The 24,177-nt window shown below is 41.6% G+C and overlaps 1 protein-coding gene across 1 annotated transcript in view; it reads right to left on the reverse strand.

Annotated features, from left to right (window-relative positions):
- pdzd8 (PDZ domain containing 8) overlaps positions 1–23,769 on the reverse strand; it is a 76,659-nt gene extending 52,890 nt beyond the window's left edge. Inside the window, exon 1 of the mRNA XM_030440882.1 lies at positions 23,612–23,769. The gene's annotated coding sequence lies outside the window, so the exon portion shown is untranslated. The remainder of the gene's footprint in view (positions 1–23,611) is intronic.
- Positions 23,770–24,177: the final 408 nt, after the last annotated feature.

Here is a 24,177-nt window from a genome sequence, read left to right on the forward strand (position 1 = left end):
ACATATACCAATCATTGTAAACATGTGTAACATTAATAATGATCATAATAATAATGATAATAATAATAATTATTATTATTATCATAATAATGATAATAATAATAATAATAATAATTATACAATACATTTAATTTATATAGCGCCTGTCAAGGTACCCAAGGACACTTAAAGTGAAACAAACAAAACAAAGAATAAATGGAGCGCCTGTCAGTCAGCACGGAGGGAACACTAGCACTAAAGTCAGTAGCACTGTCCGTGTACAAACTAGCGTCTGGAGGCTCCGTGCACACAGCCGGGGCGACGCAGGAGACCAAGAGATCCAATCCAAGCGATGAAGCCTGGGTTGAAGGGATAGCAGAGGTCCAGGTGCTCCTGTGCTGAACACCTGAAGACCCCGCCAGCAACGGCGGAGTAGCGACCATCTAACATCGCTGCGAGCCGGGGAGACCACAGCAGCAGAGGAGGAGACAAAGCATTCCGGCGGTGAATTACCCTGAGGTTGTGGTGGAGGGAGGACCAACGGAGCAACGATGGACAGCCCACAGAGTATTGAGTACGTCGGTTTGAAAGTTAGTGTTGCTAGGCTAACAGCTGATCGGTGAGGCTAACAACTGATGGCGGGGCTAACAGCTTATCAGCGGAGAAATGTGACGTGAGTAAGTGCAACGTCCTGCAAACAGGAATTCAAAATAAGACATAGCAGCTGAACCTGAGAATAAACTAATAAAGAGTTGGTCAAAAAACAACTTGTGCTCTTCCAGCATGCAACACACTAACGCTGACAAACGACGGAGAAAAAAAAAAAGTAGATCGGCCGGTGGATCTGTTAATTTTTCCGATCCGATTGTTTTTGCACAGTGCCTTGTTGCCTGGAAGTCTGGAATGTGTCTGGGGACACTAGTTGTTGCACTATGACCATTAATTGCACTTTATTATGTTGTTCTATGCTCTTGCACTACGTTTTGTATGTCTTGTTATGACATTTTTATATTTTTATACCATTTTCATAAAAGAAGTTCATGTTTCAAGTTCAAGTACATGATGGGATCTTGGAAAATCCTTAGAAAATTAATCTTAATCTTTTTTTAAATCTATTTTTAAATCTTATTTTTCCTCTGTAAAAACCTTGAACTAGCCAAGAAAAGGTGTAAAATGCTGTGAAAATTTGCACGTGCATCTTGTTAGCTGAATGGCTGCACTGCTATATCCACTGTTTTGTTTTGCACTGGTGTTGTTTTTGCACAGTACTTTGATGCCTGGAAGTCTGGAATGTGTCTGGGGACAGTAGTTGTTGCACTATGACCATTACTTGCACATTATCATGTTGGTCTATGCTCTATTGCACTGCTCTGTATGTCTTGTTATTACATTTTTTCAAATAATTCAATAAAGAAGTTCATGTTTCAAGTTCAAGTACATAGAATCTTAGAAAATCTTTTTTTCAACGTGGTATCAAAATTGACATCGAGAATCATGGAATTTTACTGGTATTGGCACCGACTACTGAATTCGTGACACCCCTACTCAAAACCGAGGTACATATCGAACCGTGATTTGGTTTATCGTTACACCCCTAGAAATCATATATGCAAGGATCCTGCAACAAGGAAAACCAACCAATATTTTGATTGGCCACATCAAAGTGCAACATGCACATGCACAAGGTAGGCCTATGCTTTAAGTAAAACTAGTGCATTGCCCGTAGGAAGCATGTATTCCTATAGAAAAGTGGGAGGTTAAGTGGCTTTTTCATGGATGGCAAAATGAGGCTGTGTTTGAAGGTGGGATGTCAGGGATATAATTGACTGTTTTTGACTACTTTTGATTATACCATTATATTATTTCACCTTAAAAACTATTTACCTTGTCTTGTTTGGTGTCATTATTTTCAGCACAACCTCACATATGTGACTGTACAGTTTTTTTTTTTTATTTTGACATATTATATTAACACTATGGACCTAAAATCACAAAATAAAATAAAGTCAGAGTAGGAAAAAGTTAGATTTTTTTTTCTGTGAAAACCACAAACAGTTTAATGAACCAATTGCATTAGTTATAATGCAAATATAAATTGTTGTTTGCTAAATTTGTGCATAAGTTTTTGAAATTTACAAAGTTATATGTAACTATTTACATTTAAATGCAGGCAACGCCTCAGGCTCCTCAGCTCATTCCTGCCTGCTCCACATTCAGCAGTCTCCTCCTTGTTCTGACTCACAACACAAAAAACGACTACACTACACACTAAACACACCACACCAAACACTACATAACACACTAACTATACACTCCAAACACACTATATGTCACAAATCTCAACTCTCAAAAGTCGCTACCTCTGTCGCTATCTGCATCACCGCCTCCGTCCCTCACACAACTTCCTGTTCCTCAACAACCAAACTTACTGCTTGGACACTTTCATGACAAAAGCCCGTTTTTACGGTTTCTTCCTGCACAAAGCAGACATGACAGCAATGTTTGCGAAAAAGCGTGGCGGACATTATTTACCCTAAGTCCGATTTCGGACGTGCCGGTGCGTCCGGTCCGTCGCCTCGGGAGGTGGGTGGGCTAGCAGCTAGCAGCTAGCTACACGCGAACATCCACAGATTCCGATTCCACTTTGTTGTCCGCGCATCTCCGGATCTCCTCAGACCTGAACAGACTCGTCCGGACTCGTTTAGTCTAATTAATCCACAATAGTCAGTTTAGATGCACAGAACGGGACCAAACCGCCGGCAAAATCCCGGTCCAGCTCGCGCCGCTGCAGGTATAAATCTGCTTGTTTCTTAAGGTGGGGGGTGGCGGTGGGCTCTGCAGTGATTGGCTCTGGTACGCACGTGACTGTGGTGGCTACAGTTAGCAATGCTAGCGGAATTCGTAAAACATTTCTGAAATAAATTATTAACGGCATCATTGTTGTCCAAACAAATGTGACGTTGCACACCCTTGAACCACGCAGCAGCCACGTGGAAACTCTCAGGTCAGTCTGATCCTGATCCGCAGAGGATCAGACAGACAGACAGAGATTCCTTGCTTTTATAGAGAGATTATGTTTAGACTCAACACTAATTCCTGAAACTTTCTCTGCTGTGAATATCTTTGTAGTTTAAATAACCACATGAGCTGCCATAATGATTCAGCTCTTAAGTGTGATGACAGGCAAACAAACTGTTCAGGGAACTGGTGGTTTTTGTCTAGTTAATAGAAGAAATCTAACAATAATAATAATAATAATAACAATAATAATAATACATTTAATTTTTATAGTGCCTTTCAGGGTACCCAAGGACACTTAACAAAATGGAACAAACAAAACAAAGAATAAATGGATAAACAAAAAATACATAAAAGGTAAAAATAGAAAAGTTGATTGATTTGGCTGGATCTAGAGCTGATAGGCCTTATTAAAAAGATGGGTTTTTTAGTCTCTTTTGAAAGTCTCTACAGAAGTCTGTTTGCGGATTTCAGCTGGGAGAGTGTTCCAGAGAGTGGGGGCTGTCACACAGAAGGCTCTGTCACCAAAGGTTTGTAGTTTGGTGTGAGGGATGGAGAGCTGGTGTGTGCCTGATGAGCGCAGCGTCCGGGACTGGGTGTAGGGGTGGAGGAGGTCAGACAGATATTGGGGGGCGAGGGAATGGAGAGATTTATAGGTCAGGAGGAGAATTCTGTAGGTGATGCGTGATTTAACTGGGAGCCAGTGAAGGCGGATGAGAGTGGGGGTGATGTGTTGCCAGGGCTTGGTGCGGGTGAGGACCCTGGCAGCAGAGTTCTGCATATACTGGAGCCTATCCAGGGTTTTGGAAGGGAGCCCGGACAAGACTCCTACAATGGTACACAAAATTGCTGTATACCTTATTTCTCTTAAGTTCCTTCTTCAAAAGTTCACAATTAAATGTGACAGAAAATTTAAAATAAGACATCATTATTCAAGCATTTATTAGAAAATTAAGAATTTATCAGTAATACAGTAAAAATTAGAGGAAAAGTGAATATTTGCTTTGCATGTGCTATACCCTAAATACGCCCCTAAATTTTGTGACTGTGCTCCTAAAAATTTCAGTTAGGGGCCACTGTGCTCCTAGTAAAAAAGTTAAGTCTGGAGCTGTGAGTAATAATAAGAATAAGAATCAGAATAATGTTATCTAGAGAGTGGGCATGCAGCAGGTCAAGCCAGTGATCTGCTACTGGTCCGCCCTTGTCCTCATCTCCAGTAACACAGACACTCAGGCTGATTATGCACCCAGATCAAAAAAAGCTCAAGACTGCAGCTGCGAAATCCGTTAAAGATTACTTGCGCATATGTGAAGAAATTTCTTTTTGTTTGCCATTGTCCTATTTGCAGTGTGCACGAAGTGCAGTTACATCTCATGGCCACATGGTGCTAAAGTTGTACATCGAATATGGTTTTCATGCTGTTGTTGCATATTTAAATTTTTATGCAACAAGTGCACAGTGCTGCTGCTTACTTTATTTGTGTTAATACGAAATGTGTGGAAATGATTTCAGTGTCTGTACCAAGGCTGGAATTTCGTCATTTTAGGGGCAAGTCCATTTGGCCTTCACTTTTCTTTTTTTTTTAGGGGCACCAAGGCCACATGACAGGTCAGAAAGGCCACTGAGTAAAATCTGATGATTCACCTTTCAGACTAATACCATAACATCCTAATTTATAATAAGACATGGATTATGTATTAAAACATTTTTAATACCAATATAAAGTTGATGTTACAATAAAAACATATTTTTTAAAGTAGGGTTAGGGTTAGGTGATTTTGGTGACACTACACTGAATGTTATTGAAGTTATTGAATGTTTCTCCCAATAGAAATTCCCCCAAATTATGCCAAAGCACATTTTTTCCAAACGAAAAATTCCAAACAGGAGACCATTGATGTGTGGAGTGATTTTGGTGGCACTACACTAAATAATAGTAAAGTTATTGAAACATTTTTGTAGTATCTCTTTTCGGTGTTGCACTTTGTAGACAGTCCCTGCGCCCGTGTCTCACAGATGGCTGACCATACAGACCAGAGTTAATGTCCAGCACGGAGGAGCTCGTTTCGATGAAACTACAGTTGTAGCTCGTTGTCTACCTTACTAAGTTAGGAACGAGTCATCGTTTGTGTTTTAACAATGTTTCGCTTATGAGTTATTGACCTGGGAAGTTCCAACTTTACTGAACTCAATCCTACCACATAAGTCAGTTGCGTATCTATCAAAACCGGCTGAGCTCGCTTGCGCACCTGTGCTGTAAGTGTCGTTCTTCTGTGTTGAGATGCTGCTGCTGTTTGATAGGCTCAGACTTTCACATGAGACCTTGTGATTACAATGCGCAGGACATTAATTATTATGAGCTTGATCTGATAATCCTGTGGTCTATCAAACACACCCAACCACATCTAAGCATGGTTAGACACACACACATACACACACTCTTCAAAGCAAAGAATAACTCGTCTGCCACTCCCAGGCAATGAGAGACAGGCCTCTCTATCAAGGCCTGGGCTAATTGTTTAGACTTTAAAATTTAATTTAGGACTTGAGGCTAAGCTACTAATGGAGTAAGACGTGCTTGCGGGAGCTCCTGCGAAACTTTCTTAAAATGAACACCAGGGCTTTTTTGTGAACTTTCTATTATTACATTTCAACTCCACAAGCTCGTTGTATCTGCATTATATTCCGGGCTTGCCTTCAAAACCAAAAAATACGAGCAACCCGGCAGCAACACAAACGAGGCCTGTCCCCCCGGCTGCATCCCCGTCGGAGAGTGGTCCGGCCACCCCGCCGCTGAGTGGGCTTAGGAAAAAAGCCAGTTGTGGACCGCGCACATCGATCCCTACAGCCCAGGCTGAAACCCTGGCGAACGTCCCCGTCCCATAATAGCACGTTTACACTATTATGCTGACTGTGTTGATATCTTACGACGTGCCAGAGCCCAGCAAGGGATCAAGGTGAAGGATTCAACTATCTCCATTGTCCCGGATCTCACGGCACGGACGGCTAAAGCTCACGCAGCCTTCAATATCATCCGACGCCAGCTCAGGGATATTCCCGACATAAGGTTAGGGCTGCTACACCCGGCTTGCCTCCGATTCACCAGAGGGGAAGTCACCAGGGAATTTACATTGCCTGACAAAGCCGCAGCTTTTGTGAAAACACTCAAGTAAACTTGGGTTACTTACTGCAAACTTGTTGAAACAGGTCTGAGTGTGAGTGCCACTGCAGTTATGTTACTTAAGAAAAGTGGTGCTGAATTTTTTTTAATTTTTATTTTTTTATCAGCACTGTCTACGAAATAGTTTTGAATATTATACCATTACTGTAGATATGTTCTGTTGATTTTGATATAAATGGCACCATAACTCTCACTGTTCTGATAAGAAGTCAATATGCTTATGTGCAGGTTTCTTAGATTGGTCTGAGCTCTGTGTTGTTAACATCTCGGCCTTGTCTTTAGTTATATAGTTTTTTTTAATATTCGCAGGAGCTCCAGTCAAGTTGGAGCGTGGTGAAGATGACTGTTTGGTCCAAAGCCTTGAGTTTATTCTTTTGGTTTATGACTCCTTGTGGAGTTAGCACTGGTATCCTATCGTTTGGGGATGGGATAGTGGTAGGTGCTCTGGGGGGAGCGCGTGGGATTTGGGGTGTGTTAGGTGAGTTAGCTTTTGCAGGACCCTTTTTGTTTTTTGTTTGTTTGTTTTTTTCTCTCTCTCTCTCTCTCTCTTCTCTCTTTCTTTTTTTTCCCTTGTCCCCGTGGTATGGGGCTGGGATCCTGGTCGCCTCCTATTTTAATTCGCACTTCACATGGCTAATGTCTCAAGCTCAAATGTAAGATTTATCAGTTGGAATATTAAAGGTTTAGGGGGTGCTATTAAAGGGATAGTTCGTTTTTTTTGAAGTGGTGTCATATAAAGTACATATCTATAGTCGATCTGTTTCCTACCGTAATCACCGATCAGCGCAGCCTCAGTTTGGAGAAGTAGAGAGCTGCTCCAGCCCAGACTCAGCTTTGTACTGCAGTGAACGGGGTCCAGAGAAAAAGTGACATTAACCACCTAAAACAAGGCTCACCTAAATTTTTTTACATCAGTTCAAGTGTACGTTGTATAGGTAAAATTCACACCGCTTTACATCGCAGTCAGACCGCGCTTTCTTTTGGCACTACATTTTCTCAACCACAGAACCCTCGTATCCCTACGCACTAGCGTAACTGGGCAACAGCTTATCTGCGAGCGGCGGAATACAGCGCGAGGCCCAGCTGCTGGACGAGAGGTTTACTTTCGACAAAAACGAAACTTAACTCTCCGTATCCTTCTGTATTAGCGCTCATGCTCATGCGATGTAAAGCGCTGTGAATTTTACCTATACAACGTACACTTGACCTGATGTAAATTTATTTAGGTGAGCCTTGTTTTAGGTGGTTAATTTCGCTTTTTTGCTGAACCCCGTTCACTGCAGTACAAAGCTGAGCGTCTGGGCTGGAGCGGCTCTCTACTTCTCCAAACTGAGGCTGCGCTGATCGGTGATTACGGTAGGGAACAGATTGACTATAGATATGTACTTTATATGACCCCACTTCAAAAAAACCGAACTATCCCTTTAAGCAGTGTAGGGTGTTCTCCCATTTAAAGCACTTGAAACCTGACATTGTGTTTTTGCAGGAGACCCACATGAGGAACAAAGATCAAGTCAGACTGAAATGTCCCTGGGTTGCTGAGGTATTCCACTCTAGTTTTAACTCAAAGGCCAGGGGGGTTGCCATGTTGATAGGTAAATCTGTCCCATTTACCCTGACTAATGTCATTTCTGACAAAGACGGCAGATACCTGATTTTGGTACTCTAACTAATAGGATAGGCACCCTAAATGATGTATATGCACCAAATTTTGATAATCCTGGTTTTATGAACAAGTTGTTTGAAAACCTACCTTCACTGAGTGACTGTTTTTTGATTTTTGGAGGGGACATGAACTTTGCTACTGATCCTCAATTAGACCGTTCTAAACCTGGCTCAACCCATTCACTAATGGCTAAGGCCCTTTGCAATTTCATGTCCAGTAATGGTTATGTTGACCCCTGGAGATTCCGTAACCTGAACAGTAGACAGTACTCTTTTTATTTGCATGTACACCAGACTTTTTCTCATATGGATTATTTTTTTTGTAGACGCTAAACTTATGCTAAAAGCAGTGGCGAACCGTGAGCACTACAGCTGGGCCTTCACTTCACCGCCGAGAAAAAAAAATCATCGCGGAAAAAAGCAACAGTACAATGAATTAAAAGGGTTTAACAAGTGCAAATTTAATTAACGATGACAAGGATGTAAACAAATACACCATAACGTCAATAACATTCTCCGCAACAAGAAACATTCTCAACATTAACTTCGGAAAATCTGGAAATATAAAAGGTCACCCAGAATGTCACCCCGTGACGCTGCGGACACAGACACTGAGGCTCATTTCATCACCATGGACAGCGCTATGAAATCACGGCGCATTACAAATCATTCACATATAAATTCATTAGCATCATCAATCTACAATACAATTTCAAAAGTTACACAAAGCTTGTAATACAAAGACTATTTTTTAAAGTTGCAATGAAGTGCAAATGCCTCTCCATGCGCAATTACGCATAGCGCAATGAATACCGATGTCAAATAAATTGAAGTCACAATTTTTACTACTATACCTCCTTAATTCTCCACAGGGAAAGGGACAGACAAGTGAACATGAGAATAAAAACCCTCTGAAAAATCCAACCACACACTTATGATACGTTTGATACATTGATTGATTGATTGATTGATCACATACTGAATTCAAGGCAATTTACGCTGGGACAACCTCCGCAATAAATACAAATTCCCAAATGTCCACTTGGCCAGTAATCTTAATCCCTTGAAATAATAATCAAGGTGTATTATAACAGAGGCCTACCTTAAATAAACACGAAGTCCATTCGTCGGTCTCTCTTTGTGAAGTGGGCGATGGCGGCGTCATAAAGTTTGTCCTTTGATTTGAGCTCCAAAAGAAGTCCTTTCTCTATGGACATCAGTGCCAAAGCTCCCAGGCGGTCCTGTCCAGTACTGTTCCTAGCGTGCGTCTTGATGCGCTTCAGAGCCGAGAAAGACCGCTCCACGGAGGAGGTGGACACGGGGATGGTCAGCACCAGGCAGGTGAGGTGATACAGCTGCGGCATGCTCTCAGTCAGCTCTTTAAGAGTCAGAAAGTGCAGCAGGTCTGGTGGGCTCCTTGCCTCAAAGTTTGCCATGTTGTACATGACCGTCAGTTCAGTCTTGAGCCTGGGGAGGTCAAAATGCAGCCCGTAGCTTTCCGTGAGGCTCTGGAACTCAGAGCTGGGGAAGTTTTCTCTGTATGAGGTAAACTTCTTGGGGTCCAGAAGGGCAAGGAACATGAGTTTTTCATGATCCTTGAACCTGTTCCTCAACTGAGTGAGGATGTTGTCCAGGATTTCACTGTGCAGCCGCTGGTACGCTGCGCGCACATCTCCGACTCTCCGTGCCCTGCGCCCGCTGGGAACCCCAACTTCGCGCACAGTGTCCTCATAGATGGAGTCAAATTTTGCCTTTTCTCTCTCTGTGGTGCTGCAAAAGTCCTCGATGCTGGACAAACAGAACTGCATGTCACACTCCTTATTCTGCAAGATCCCAAAGAGCACGTCGGAGTAGGCAAACACGGAGTTGAATGTGGCGAGGAGAAAACAGAACTCGAAGTCCGTCAGCAGTGCAGTGTATCCATCAGCGCTGTGTACAGCATCAGCATCAAAATCATTGTGGTTGTCAACAATGAATTCAAAGAGCTCCAAGAGTTCTTCTCTCCGCTCATACACAGTGCAAACCAAACGTGATGAGAAGTTCCACCGTGTTGGAGTCACTCTGGGCAGTCTTCGCTGGCATATTTCATCCAGGAGTTTCGTGCGTTTGGCTGACCTTGTAAAGAAGGCTGCGAGGCCACTTAGGTGGGAGAAAAAAATGTTGCACTCTTTGATTTTGGCAGCACTTTGAGACATGACGAGGTTCAGAGAGTGCGCATAACAGTGAACGAAGAGAGCTTGTGGTATTTTTTCCTTTATTTTAGCTTGCACCCCATTCAGTCCAGAGGCCATGACTGCAGCTCCATCGTAACACTGGGCAATTACTTTATTGGTGCAGGCGCAGTCCTCCAGAAACTCCAAAACTTGACGAGCTATGGCCTCTGCGCGCTTATCACCACTGACATCACCAAACTGGAAAAAGCGCTCCTTGACACCACCGTCAGTGGTGTAACGCAGGACATATGACATCTGAGCAGAGTTACTTACGTCAGTTGTCTCGTCTACCATAACGGAGACAAAAGGCGTGTTCCTCACCTCCTCCCTCATTGCTTCGGTCATTACATCTGCCACCGATTGAATCAGGTCATTCTGAATTTTGCTGGAGGTGCCGATGAAAACAGTGGCCGAATCCAGATGACAGCGCAGAGGGCTGTCATACCCCGCCAAAAACTCCAGAAGCTCCAAGTAGTTCCCCTTGTTTTCAGAATCTTTACTCTCATCATGTCCTCGAAATGCCAGCTCTTGCTTTCCAAGAAATGTGACGACATTGATGAGACGTTTCAGGATTTCTCTGTTCTGCCTGACCTTGTTGTTGTGGGCCGTAGTATGATTCCGGCGCTGCTCATCTAGCTGAAGATCAATTCTTGTGTCCCCAAAAGTTTTCAAATTGACCATCGCTTGCAGGTGTGCCGCAGAATCTTGATGTCGATGGGCTGACTTTGTCAGATTTGTAAGGCTGACAAATCCGCCGCTGACCCAGGTGGATGACTTGTCAGTTGTAAAAAGTAAACAACTCCAGCAGTACAGCCTGTTTGTTTCCTTACAGCCAGTCATCCATGGATACCGCTGATAATTTTCGGTCTTGAAATGCCTTTCCACTTTCTTAACCTTTTCTTTTAATTCCAGCTCTGGAGTTGGTCTTCCGTTTTTTATTATTACAAGTTTTTCTGTGAAGGCCCGCCTTGAAAAAGGCGATGCTATCAAGCTAGCCACAACGTCACTCTCGTCTTCCGCCATTTAAATCAACCGCTCTCACCACTCTGCATAGATTCGCTGCTCGGACTTCATGAAGGCCTACGATCTTTTGTTTAATTCCCGCCCTCTTGAAATCAAACCGTGATTGGTCGATTTGCCCGTCACTCACCACACCAAAACATATAGCTTGGCCTTCCCCGGGATTCGTGAAGTCCTAACCAATGAATGAGCCAGCTAACCGGGCCTTAATAGAGACAGACGATTATGATTGGATAACAGGTTTTCAGGACATGAACTTGACAGTAAGCTTAATTTTAGAACATAGATGAGAGAAAATGTATTAATATATTGTATTAAATAAAATGCGATAGAAATAAAAAAAAAAATATATATATATTTTTTATTGAATACTTCATTATTATTATTATTGAATTTATTATTATTTCTTATTTATTTAGGCCTTCTCTGAAGGCGTAGAAGGCCCTGAAGGTTCCCCACTGGCTAAAAGTGACAAATGTTTCGTATCACCCAATTATTGTTTCAGATCACTCACCGGTGTCCATAGATGTTCAGATCTCCCCCAGACCTCGCTATCCCACCCATTGGCGAGTTAACACCTCACTTTTATCAGATGACAAATTTCATAAATTTATTACAAGTGCAATAGACAATTTTATTGCTCTTAATCAATCTGATTCGGAACCTATCTCTAAGGCGCTACTATGGGAGTCCTTAAAAGCACATTTGTGAGGTCAGATAATTTGATACTCTGCACATAAGGAAATTGAGGATGTCAACTATTCAGAAGCTTTCATCTGATTTAGAATCAGTAGACCAACAGCTTGCAGCCGCCCCATCTGACGATCTTTCAAAGCGTCATGTAGCCCTGCAAACTGAGCTGGATCTTATCACAACTAATGAGGCAGAGCGCCTGTTACTTCACTCCCGTTCTAAATACTACAAACATGGTAACATGTCTGGTAGGTTACTGGCTCATCAGTTGCGTTGTCAAGCAGCCTCACGTCTAATACCCCGCATTAAGGATGGATTGGGAGTATTGCAGGAGGACCCGGATGTTATTAACTCTGTCTTTTCATCTTTTTATGAGTCCCTGTACAAGTCTGAATTCTCGTCAGATCCGGCGGATATGCACACGTTCTTAGATGAACTTCAGTTTCCTTCCGTAAATCCAGAATTGGTTAATCAATTAGACTCTGCTCTGACCACTCAAGAATTAAACTCAGCTTTACAAAATATGCAAAATAATAAAGCCCCGGGGCCCGACAGGTTTCCGGTAGAATTTTTTTAAGCTTTTCAGGCCAAACTTATTCCATTACTTTATTCTGTTTGTGTTGAATCTTTGTAACTTGGTTCTCTTCCTCCAACATTGAGAGAGGCCTCTATTAGTGTTCTTTTGAAGAAGGACAAAGATGCTGATCTTTGTACCTCCTATAGACCAATCTCTTTAATGAATGTTGATACAAAGATTCTGACAAAAGCCTTGGCTCGCCGACTTGAAAAGGTTCTTCCAATGATCATTTCCATGGAACAGACTGGCTTTATAAAGGGGCGTCAGCTCTTTTATAATGTTCGTACTTTGTTAAATATAATCTATTAAAAAGAAACAACAGCTATACCTGAAGTAGTGATATCGATTGATGCTGAAAAGGTGTTTGATCGAGTTGAATGGAATTATTTATTTGCAGTCTTAGCTAAATTCGGATTTGGTGAAAGTTTTATATCATGGGGATTTATATCATGGCTGCCCCCTGTCTCCCCTCTTGTTTGCACTTGCAATAAAGCCTTTGTCGATGTACTTGAGGACCTCTCCCACTTTTAATGGCATCACCAGGACTCATACAGAGTTGAAACTGTCGTTATATGCCGATGATTTGTTGCTACAAGAGCCTGCCTCGCCATTGTTTCTTTCGTAGATTCGGCCGCTTCTCAGGGTATAAAGTTAACGTCGCCAAGAGTGAATGTTATCCTGTTAATAAACTAGCGATGCAGATCTCCCAGTCGGACATCCCTTTCAAATTGAGCCCTTCGGGATTTGGGTATCTTGGGGTTAACATAGCCAGATCTTTTAAGTCTCTTTACTCTGAAAATTTCTCTCCCCTTTTAGCCGAGATTAAGGCAGACTTTCAAAAGTGGAGTTCTCTCCCCCTCTCTTTGATTGGAAGTATAAATACTGTCAAGATGAATGTTTTGCCAAAGTTTCTTTTTCTGTTTCAATGCCTGCCTATATTTTTACCAAAAAGTTTTTTTTTAAAACAGTAGACTCGATTATTTGTCATTTTTTGTGGAATGGCAAAACACCTAGAGTCAGACAAAGAATACTTAAGAATTGTAAGTTCTATGGCGGCCTCTCTCTGCCAAATTTTCAATTCTATTACTGGGCCGCGAACATAACTAAAATTATATTCTGGTTCAAATCAACTGATATACCTTGGTATCAACTGGAAGCACAGTCATGCCCCCCAGCTTCTCTTTCTGCTTTATTAACTGGCCCGGTCGCCGTGAACCCCTCTGGCCTTACCTGCAACCCTGTGGTTACCGCCACACTTAGGATATGGTTTCAATTCAGGAAACAGTTTAAATTTACTGCTCCCACAGTTTTAACCCCACTGTTAAAAAAAATCCTGTGTTTAAGCCCACGTTTACCGATACCACTTTTTCCTTATGGCAGGATAAGGGTTTGAAATGTTTTAAGGATTTCTATAAGGAAGGGGTCTTTTGCTCTTTCGCAGAACTGGTTACTAAATTCAATCTACCACGCTCTCATCTTTTCAGATATTTCCTGGTGAAGAACTGTGCAAAACCCTTATTCTCCAACGTCCCCCGCCTTCCACCTAAGCAGACATGGGGTGATCTTTTACAATTTAATATTTTACAGAGGTCTTTAATCTCAAGAATTTATAGTTCTATTCAGTCATATGATGATCGTTTGACCACTAACACAAAAGAGACTTGGGAACGTGAACTAGGATTGATTTTTGATGAACACTGGTGGGAATCCGCACTGCAGGTCATTCATAAAACCTCTATTTGTGCCCGTTTGACCTTGATACAGTTTAAAGTTGTATTTAGATGTCATTATTCGAAGACAAGGTTGGCACAGATTTTCCCAAATACGGTAGATGTCTGTGACAGATGTGGAGGCTCACCCTGTAATCTTACGCATATGTTTTTCTCCTGTCCAGCTCTGACAAACTTTTGGCAAATTTACTTTAACACCATGTCTAAGGTATTCTCAAAGACTTTTCACACTTCACCGCACATTGGTATTTTTGGTCTTCTGGAAGAGTATACCCAATACTCTACTAAAGAATTGGAAGTAATAGCTTTTACCTCCTTGATTGCTAAGCGCCACCTCCTTCTTAACTGGAAATCCACAACAGCTCCTTCCAGTACACAATGGATTAAAGTGGCTATGTGAGGACACTCCCATGCATTGTTTAAAATCCTGCAACTCTCCTTCAGTTTGTTAGAACTGAAGAAGCTTCTTGGATGAGAGGTGAAATGTCTACAAGAAACTGAAACAAGTCCAGTTGCCGACACAGTACTTACAATGTATGCACTGCTTTACCTAACAATTAATTGAAGCATATGAAGCACAGATTTGTGTGTAAACTAGGGAACATTTTGAATTGGGAATCCCATCATGGGACTTCCTTCAACATTTTGACAATCAAACCCATAAGTTCCCTGATAGTCATTACTAAATTACAACAGCAACCTGTATATAACATCAGACAACACCTGTCTTCAAACTAGGCCTAACTATTTTTTTTTTTTGTAATTTACTTTTTATTAGTTTCAGTATACAACTGGGCACAAAACACACATCATGGGGAGGATCTGAGTGTTAAAATAATTTCCCTGTCTGGGATCATTAAAGTAATTCTATCTATCTATCTAAATAAGGAAGCAGAATCAACATGAAATATGCAAACATAGACACATGTACCCACACCTTTACTTATCTCGACGGCTCAGTCAGTTTACACATAGTGCTCGCGTATAGATACATATTCACATATATACACATCATACATACTCCTACTTGTAAAGCATGTCTTTTTATACCATGTCCTGAGGAATACTCGATTCTGATTGGCTGCAGGGTGTCCATTAATCCACGATATATGGACATCTATTAAGCTGTTCCAGTCAAATTGTCTGTTCACTGTTCTAAATTAATGCGCTAGCTGGCGTATCAGCCTGTCAACACTGAGTGCAGTTTGTCACACAAGCTGCAGAGAGTACACTTCCCCTCTAAACTTACTGATTATTGGTATCACATAAGCAAATAATCTCACATCCCGTTCGCTGATTAACTCTCTACTTCAGGCTGCGGCCACCTGAAGTAGGCTGTGGCCTAGTCGCTGAGCGGACTAGAATATCCCCCGTTGCCAAGTTGTATCTAAGGTCCGTCCTATTTACTTGAGGAGTGTAAACGTTTTCATTGCATAAGAACCTTACGGGACGGTAATGATTGTTTCAGGTATTAGTCAAACCCTCAGGTGTTACCAGGGAAACTAAGTTATGGCTTGTGAAAAGATTTCGATTGTAAAATGCATGAAAATATAAATTAATGGTCTTAATTTCTTTTCTTTGGCAACTGACCATCGTATAAGTGGGATAATGCCTGATGAGGTGTCTATAATCAAGAATTAATGGACGACGCAGAGGCCTTGCGCGTCAGACAGTTGCCTCCGCAAAATCCATTAATTCCTGATTATGGACACCTCGTCGGGCATTATCCCTCAAGGCAGGAGCCCAATCGTTGGATGTCTGAAGCATTTGGGGAGACTCAGACGAGGTCGGAAACAAATATGTTCGGCGTGTTCAGCTGTGTTGGAAGCTTTCGGGGCCACACGGACGTCGTCTGCTCCGATTCAACATGCGAAGTCTGAGAAGGTTGGCTGTCGGCCTTCTGAGTCATTGGATTCTCTGATTGGTTGTGTGCCAGCTGTATGACCATTCTCATAGGCAGTGTGCTAGCACATCAGCGCGGTGTGTGGGAGGGGCGGAATACTTTGTGCGCTTTGTTTTTCTATGCACTCTGTTCCGTCATTTCCTGTTTTCATGTAGCGCCACCCGCTTATTGTATCTTGCGCAATCGCAGAACATACACGCTACTGTGGAGCTGGCAGCACGTCGAATTTGTGTGATCAAGCAACTTTTCTGCCGAAAGTGTCGTACAAGAGGCAACAGTGCAGTCAGATAAAGGCATTTGGTTGTTGGTTTGAGTCTGGGCGGTGTGTGGGGGCCTTATACTACATCTCTGTTTTTGCATGGACACATACTGTACATCTAAACTGAAAAACATAGGGATTGTGCACTTGGAACGAGGAAGATCCTTTTAAAACTTAGAGGGTAGACCAATTATACAAAATCCAGTTTTATACTTGACATGTAACTGAGCCATTTTGACCAAGATTTCACTTAAAATGTGATCCTCTCTATCACGTCTATATTATAGATTATATCAATCCATTCATTTATTGTTGGCTTTTTGCATCCCTCTAATCACACTCATAACAGGTATTTATCCTGCTTTGCATAGTCCTGCTTCCCATCTTTCCTTGATGTACAAAGTATGGTCACTTTTTAGATTTTGGAGAGTTAAATATAGTTTAGATATCATTTTGTGGAAGGTAGCATTCTTGTAAGCTCGTTTTTTCAAAATTTCTTCCCTCCCTGAGGTCGCTTCGGGGCGGCTGTAGCTCAGCAGGTAGAGCAGGTCTGCTAGTGATCGGAAGTTGCTGGTTCAAATCCTGGCTCCCCCGGGCTGAGCTGAGTTGTATGTCAAAGTGTCCTAGAGCAAGATACTGTACCCCAAATTGCTCCTGGGGGCGACTTGTCCAGGGAGTACCCTGCCTTCGCCCGGAGACAGCCGGGATTGGCTCCAGCAAAAAAAAACACAACCCCTTGAAAAAGGGATAAAGCAATTAAGGACTATGACATGACATGACATGACATGACATGACATGACATGACATGACATGAGGTAGCATCCGTTGGGAATCTTTTGTTCATAAAGTCTCTGATTTGTAAATACCTAAAGTGATCTCGATTTTGTAGGGCAAATTTATCCTTAAGGTCCTGGAAGCTCAGAACAGTATCCTGATCTAGGAGTGTGCAATATGCCATAAACCCATTCCCTATCCGATTTTTAAATCTTGTATCACAATTATTGGGTATAAAATCTGGATCACATTTAAACATTTCAGTCTTTTTCCTCAATTGATACCTTTTAATTATCCAATTTCAGTCTTTTTCCTCAATTGATACCTTGTAATTATCTAATTTCAGTCTTTTGCCTCAGTTCCTCTGTTTTTAGGGAGCCAATTATCCAAGGATTATTAGGGTCCGAGAGGCGATAAGTTGATGAGGTGTCACCAACCAAAGTAATAACTGGTAATCCCTTCTCCATAGACATCTCGATCTCTTTCCATCTATAATTTGGTATACACCATCCAACTAGTGGCCGAATTTGAGCTGCTTTATAGTAATTTCTCAGACGGGGAGAGCCAATCCACTGTTTTCCTTCAGTAATTGTAGAGTTTTATATTTTATTCTTGGCTTTTTCTCTGCCCATATAAATCTAGAGAGGATTTTTATCCCACTCCCACTGTTCTGATTTCTCAATTGGTACTGAGTGGAATTAATATAAAAGTCTAGGTAAAATGTTCATTGAGGGGGGTCATAGTGAACACTCAGGACCTGAGTTTTCCTCCCATTTAATTTATATCTTGAATAAGATCCATATTTCCATAACCCATGTTGGGTTTAAAAGACAAACAGGGCCAGCTTCTGTTTACACCTTTGATCTCTCTATTCTGTCTCTGTTGCAAATAAAAGTGGACTTATAGAACAGCCCTGTCTTGTGGATCTCACCAGCAGAAAGGATTCTGAGAATTCCCCATGGATTTTTAATCTTGCTGATGGTTTATTATATAGGGCGTCTAGTATCTTAATAATTACTTGGTTAAACCCCAAATTCTCCATTCCATTGAATAGAAACGTGCCTGGGGATTTATTAGCTTTTAATCTGGCAATAGCCGAGTGAATTTCTTCTTTTGTTATTTGTGAGGCTAGTGCTTTATTGTCCGCTTCTGTAAGTTTTGGTGGATTTAAAGATTTGAGTAGTGTCTACATTTTCTGGTCAGTACTGACTTAAGGCTAGTATAGGAGTATTAAGGAGTATAATTTGTCATAGTATTCTTTAAAACAATCTTTAATTTCCTTAATTTGGTGGTGGATACTCTTGGTTTTAGGGTGTCCTATCTTGTATTGTGTTATCCGTCTGTTGTCTTCTTAGTTTGTGCGCTAATAATTTTGAATAATAGTATTTTTGTTTAGTGTATGATAGTTTCTTATGAATTTCTTGTGTATAACTCTTCAATCTGATTTCTTTTCCTTTTCATTTCCATCTTAACCTTTGGGTCTATTGATTCCTTCTGTTCAGATTCTAGGTTTTTGAGTTCAGCCTGGAGAGTCTTGAGTCTTTCTTCTCTTTGTCTCTTGAGAAAGGATGTCGCTGCAATCACCTTTCCTCTCATTACTGCTTTGCAGGCATCCCAGAGCACGGGCAGAGACACCTCTCAATTATCATTATATTCTAAGTAGTCTTGGATTTCTCTTGCAAACTGCTCTGTCCCATTTTTATTCAATATACTAGGATTTAATTTCCAGAGTGTAAGCTTTCGTCTATGGGTCACATCTAAGGACAAATACAGTGGGCAATGGTCAGAAAAATCCATCGTTCTAATGTGGCATTTTTGGACCTTACTACTGTCTGTCCCAAACGGTGAAAAATAGTCAATCCTGGAATATGTTAGATGTGGAGATGAATAGAAAGTATAGACTTTGACTGGATTTAGATGTCTCCAGATGTCAATCCAGGGTTTCCGCTACATGTTATAATGACTGATGATAATTGTGACGCCTTGAAAATGGCAATCGTAAAACCCGACCCAATCCGCATCTGTAACCTTATATCCACGCATTCACTGAATTGTGCTGAATCTCGTCATATAGGGCGCGCCCATTTCTGTCTACGACTCTCCTGACAAAAAGTTATTAAAAGAATTTTGACATTCCAAACAGTACTCAAGTTATTAAATAACAACTTCTCGTAAATTTTGCTCAAATCACAAAGTGTTGGATATCTCCACATTGGTCTGTCTGAATGACATGAAACTCAAGTGACTACTTCCCCATGAGCCACTAAGACTCTGTGAAAACATTATAAACTTACTTTTTCCAACTCCTAGGCCATTTCACCCATTTGCAACAAACTTTGCAATTAGCATCTGTGGACAAAACTTATCAAAATCTTTCACCTACGTCATACCTAGCGGCGCCATAAAACCATCAAGTCATTATAACTTCCACATACAATTTGCCATCTACTCCAGATTGCTCAAGCATGTAGAGGGTCTTGCCCTGTATACATTTACGTGGCACACCCCAACGGCAGCATTTTCCTTGTTATTTGTTTAGGGGGCGAGATATTCTTGTCCCAGATGAGTCAAGTTTTGGATTAAGAATAGTATTAAAATCACCTCCACACACTAGAGTCCCTTGTGATTTGGTTGCAATCCTATCAATTACTTGGACATAGAAGTCTGGTTCTGAACCAGGAGGAATTTATACATCAAATAAAGTAAATAGATTCCCTTCAACTTTCCCAAGTATCTATCTATAAAAGCAAATAACCTCTGTCTGTCTGTCTGTCTGTCTGTCTGTCTGTCTGTCTGTGAATTCCTCAAATATCTCTGCGGATCAGGATCAGACTGACCTGAGAGTTTCAACATGGCTGCTGTGTGGTTCAAGGGTGTGCTATTTCGCATTTGTTTGGACTGCAATGATACCGTTAATAAATTATTTCATAAATGCTTTACAAATTCCACGAGCATTGTCCACCGGAGCCACTACAGTCACGTGCGCACCAGAGCCAATCACTGCACACCGTGGCCATGCGCGCACCAGAGCCAATCACTGCAGAGCCCACCACGACCCCCCACCTCCTGATGCGACGGACGCACGGGTGCTTTGTACCTGCAGCGGCGCGAGCTGGAGCGGTATATAGCCAGCGGTTCGCTCTCGTTCTGGGCATCTAAACTGACTGTTGTGGATAAATTACACTAAACGAGTCCGGACCGAGTCTGTTCGGGTCTGAGGAGATCCAGAGACGCGTGGACAACAAAGTGGAATCAGATCTGTGGATGTTCGTGTGTCTGGCTAGCTGCTAGCCGCTAGCTACACGGCCTGCATTTAAATGTAAATAGTTACATGTAACTTTGTAAATTTTTAAGGTGTATGCACATATTTAGCAAACAACAATTTATATTTGCATTATAAGTGAAAAAAATGGTTTGTTAAACATATTTGTGGTTTTCACAGTAAAAAAATCCAACTTTTTCTACTCTGATTTTATGTTTTTTTTGTGATTTTAGGTCCATTGTGTTGATACAGTATGTCAAAATAAAAAAGTAACTGCACAGTCACATGTGAGGTTGTGCTAAAAAAATAATGACACCAAGTAAATTGTTTTTAAGAGGAAATATAATGGCAAAATCAAGAATAGTCAAAAACGGCCAATTATACCCTGGAATATCGGATTTCACAACAAACCTAAATATCCCTGACGTCCCACCTTCAAACACAGCCTCATCTGGCCATCCATGAAAAAGCTGCTTAACCTACCACTTTTCTATAGGAATACACTTTTCTTACGGGCACTGCACTAGTCAGTATGAATCTCCCTTCTTTGTCGTTTACAGTCGTTATGTGTTCATATGTCACCCTTCCTGAAATTAGTATAGCTACCCTTCTAGTATAATTTGATTTGTTTGAGGAGGAGGAGAAAACATATTTAAATCCTTGTCTTTTAAGTCTTTTATGTTCACTTTCCACCAAGTGAGTTTCTTGCAGAAATGCAATGTCTATGTTCTCTCTTTTTAGTTTAACAAGGATTTTGTTCTGTTTAACTGGGCTGCGAAGTCCATTCACATTTAGGGAAATTACATTTTGATCCTGAATTGTGTCAGGCCATAACCTCAGCAGGAGCTTAATTTCCCATTCCTGAAAAAAAGCAAAAAGACAAACCAGATCTCCCCTATTTTGAACTTAAAACATGAACATTCACACTCTTCACAACAAAAATCACAGAGGTGAAGACTTCCTGTAACAGAGAAATACTTGTCCCTCTAAGGTCCCTCTTGGTGGGTGGAGGGAAGAACCCCCTCTTGATAGCTGGGGCCCTCCCTTCCTGTGGTGTGATTGGCCTGCAGCTACACTCCATGTCCACTAATATGCCCAACTCGGTTATTTTGCTCAGTCCGTGATTTATAATAGTTCCAACAAATCAATGTCATAATTTAAAATAAAAAGAGAGGAGAAAAAATACCAGATTACCTCCCTTAAATTCCAGTCCGCTCACTTGTTGACCTGCACAGTTTCTAGTCTTTCCTAAACTCCTTTCACTCGCATCTCCATTTGTTTCCCTCTGTTGGCTGCTTGTTGCCATGGGAACGCCTTCAGCATACTCTCCTCCAGGCTGGGGCCCAGGTCCAGCCACCTGTATACCCCGTCCCCTCAGCTCCTGTGCAGCCTGATGCGTGTCCTCATAGGTCCGTGTGCCGGTGCTCCAGTGGATTCAGTCCTCGTGAGCTGAGTTTGGAAGCGGATGGCTTTTTCTTTCAAAGATTTTTGAATTCCCCCGTAGGCTCTGTGTTTCTCCATCACCTCATAGCATTATCATGGTTGAAGAAAATCTATTTGTTGTTTAAGTGGATTTTCTTCTTCCAAGCCAACTTCAGCACAGTTTCTTTAACGTCAAACTGCAGAAAGTTTATCATGATAGAGCCCAACCGATGAGTAGCATTGGGTCCTCGCTTCTGTGTCAAAGCACTTTGAGCCCGTTGAATCTGCAGGGACATACTTGCTCTCCCAGACGGAGCACCTGAATGTATGTATTTCTAATTTAATGTAAACTTAAATTAGAAAGCGAAAGTAGTCCAATGGCGACATGTAACATCTGCAGTACGACCGTTTTGCGGAGCTGCATTTAATACTACTCAATTGTTTCGGCAACAAACACTCATAGAATACAACGTGTTCACTCGAGAGTACAGGCAAAGACACTGAAGCAACAAACACTCGCGGAAACTTTCAAAAGGAAAGAAAAATATCCTCGAGACAGCGACATGGCCACAAATGTTACAGAGAGGTAATTAAATTAATCGCTCTGGATAACCAGCTCATCTCCGTGGTAGAGGATTAGGGTTTTTGAATCCCCGGTATGTCCAACCATCTCTGCATTACATCACATTGACTCCACTTTTGAGTTACAGCGTGCTGGTATGCGCACTAGTTTCGTGGGTCTCATACAGCAAAGCATGTAAAACAGGCAGAGGAGATGCTGACGGCGTGTGAAATAGACAAGCAATGCATCCACGTCATTTTACATGACAGCATAGGGAATATGTAAAAAGCAATAGATGATATAGAGGAACCAAGTGTGGGCTTGCGTCTCACACACTTCAGCTGGCTGCACACGAGGATCTGCTGTCACAGTGCAGCATCACAGACTCACATGCTAACACAAGGAAGGTGGTAAGCCAATGTTGTAATAGCATATGCAGAATAATGTTTCTAAATGCAGCTGTATTATCCATGAAAATATTAGTTAAGGCCAAGTATCGGATCGGGACTCGGTATCGGCAGATACTAAATATTAATGGACTCGGATCGGGATCGGGGTAAAAAAAACCTGATCGGGACATCCCTACTGCACACCACATTATGCCACAGATGCACTGCAGCACTTCTCCTCCTCCAGTTAACTGGAGCACTGTGTTTATGTACAGTCACATGGAGTTGTTGTTATCGTCTTTATTTTTCATTGATCATTATCAATAGCTCAATATCATTATAGCTGTGCTGATCAATGAGAGCAGGGCAAAATCCATGCTCTCAGATTCACAATGCACATTTGCACCATTTCCAAAACACACAAATAAAGGTCCGAGTCAATGATCTCTCCCACATTGCGAGGGAAATGCCTTAGATTGGAGGATAGGGCACCAAGACTTTTCTTCTGACGTTTTGGGAGCCAAAGGTTAAGACCTCAGATTTCACTTCAGTGCACTGGAGGAAATTTTGTGACACCTAGCATTTGATGTCAGAGAATTAAATCATTAAGTGAGAGAAATTCTGTGTTGTTACCAGTCAATGGAACATATAGCTGCATGTCCTTCACATTACTATGTACATTGATGTTATAATTTAGGATTATCTGGCCTATAGAAAGCATATACAGTATATATTTTAAAAAAAATTACCCCTGGGGAACATCACATGAAAGGGGGGCAGGGTATAAGGAGAATTCTCCTATTACAACCGGGAAAGACCTTTAAGAGGTGCCGGAGCCACCATTCTTCCTATTACAAGCCAGTGAACTATCAAAATTATTTTGAAGCAGTTATTTTATTGCAAAATGGTTGCATAATTTTGCTTTGTGTTTGGGTAAGTACAGAAACTACAGAAAGAGTCTTACCTGCTACATTCAATGAGGGTGACTTTGAGTCGGCCTTCCACTAGTCTGCTGTCCTGGACTGACAGGTCCAAATCACAAGTTGAACCCAACGGAGCCTGCACTTGGAACGGGAAGAAGGGCTTGTATCTGGAGAGAGACACAGTTCAGGATATTCATGAAAGCACTCCCTGACTGTGCTTCAGTAAATAATCTCTTAAAATAAAACAGCACCAAGAGAAAAACCACACAAGCACAGAGAGAACACACAAACCCACACAGAAAAGGCCCTGCAACAGCCAGGAATCAAACCCAGCACTTTCTTGCTTTGATGTAACAGTTCATTCCAATGATCCACCAGGGAATCCTATAGTTATTTGCATATGCCAGAAGACAACTGCACTTTTTAAATGGAATTCACACTTTGATAGTACTCTGAATACAAGTAGCCAAATGTTGACTTTCAGTGAACAAATTCAGAATTAATCAGATTTGAAAAACCAGCTTTGAAAGGTAATAAATGAGACAGAGTTGAATTCATCAGCTCCAGTTTGGCCAGTAGGCACAGTCACAGTAGTCATCTACTCCTG

The sequence above is a fragment of the Sparus aurata genome, chromosome 15 (genome assembly GCF_900880675.1).
Source record: "Sparus aurata chromosome 15, fSpaAur1.1, whole genome shotgun sequence".
Lineage (NCBI taxonomy): Eukaryota > Metazoa > Chordata > Actinopteri > Spariformes > Sparidae > Sparus > Sparus aurata.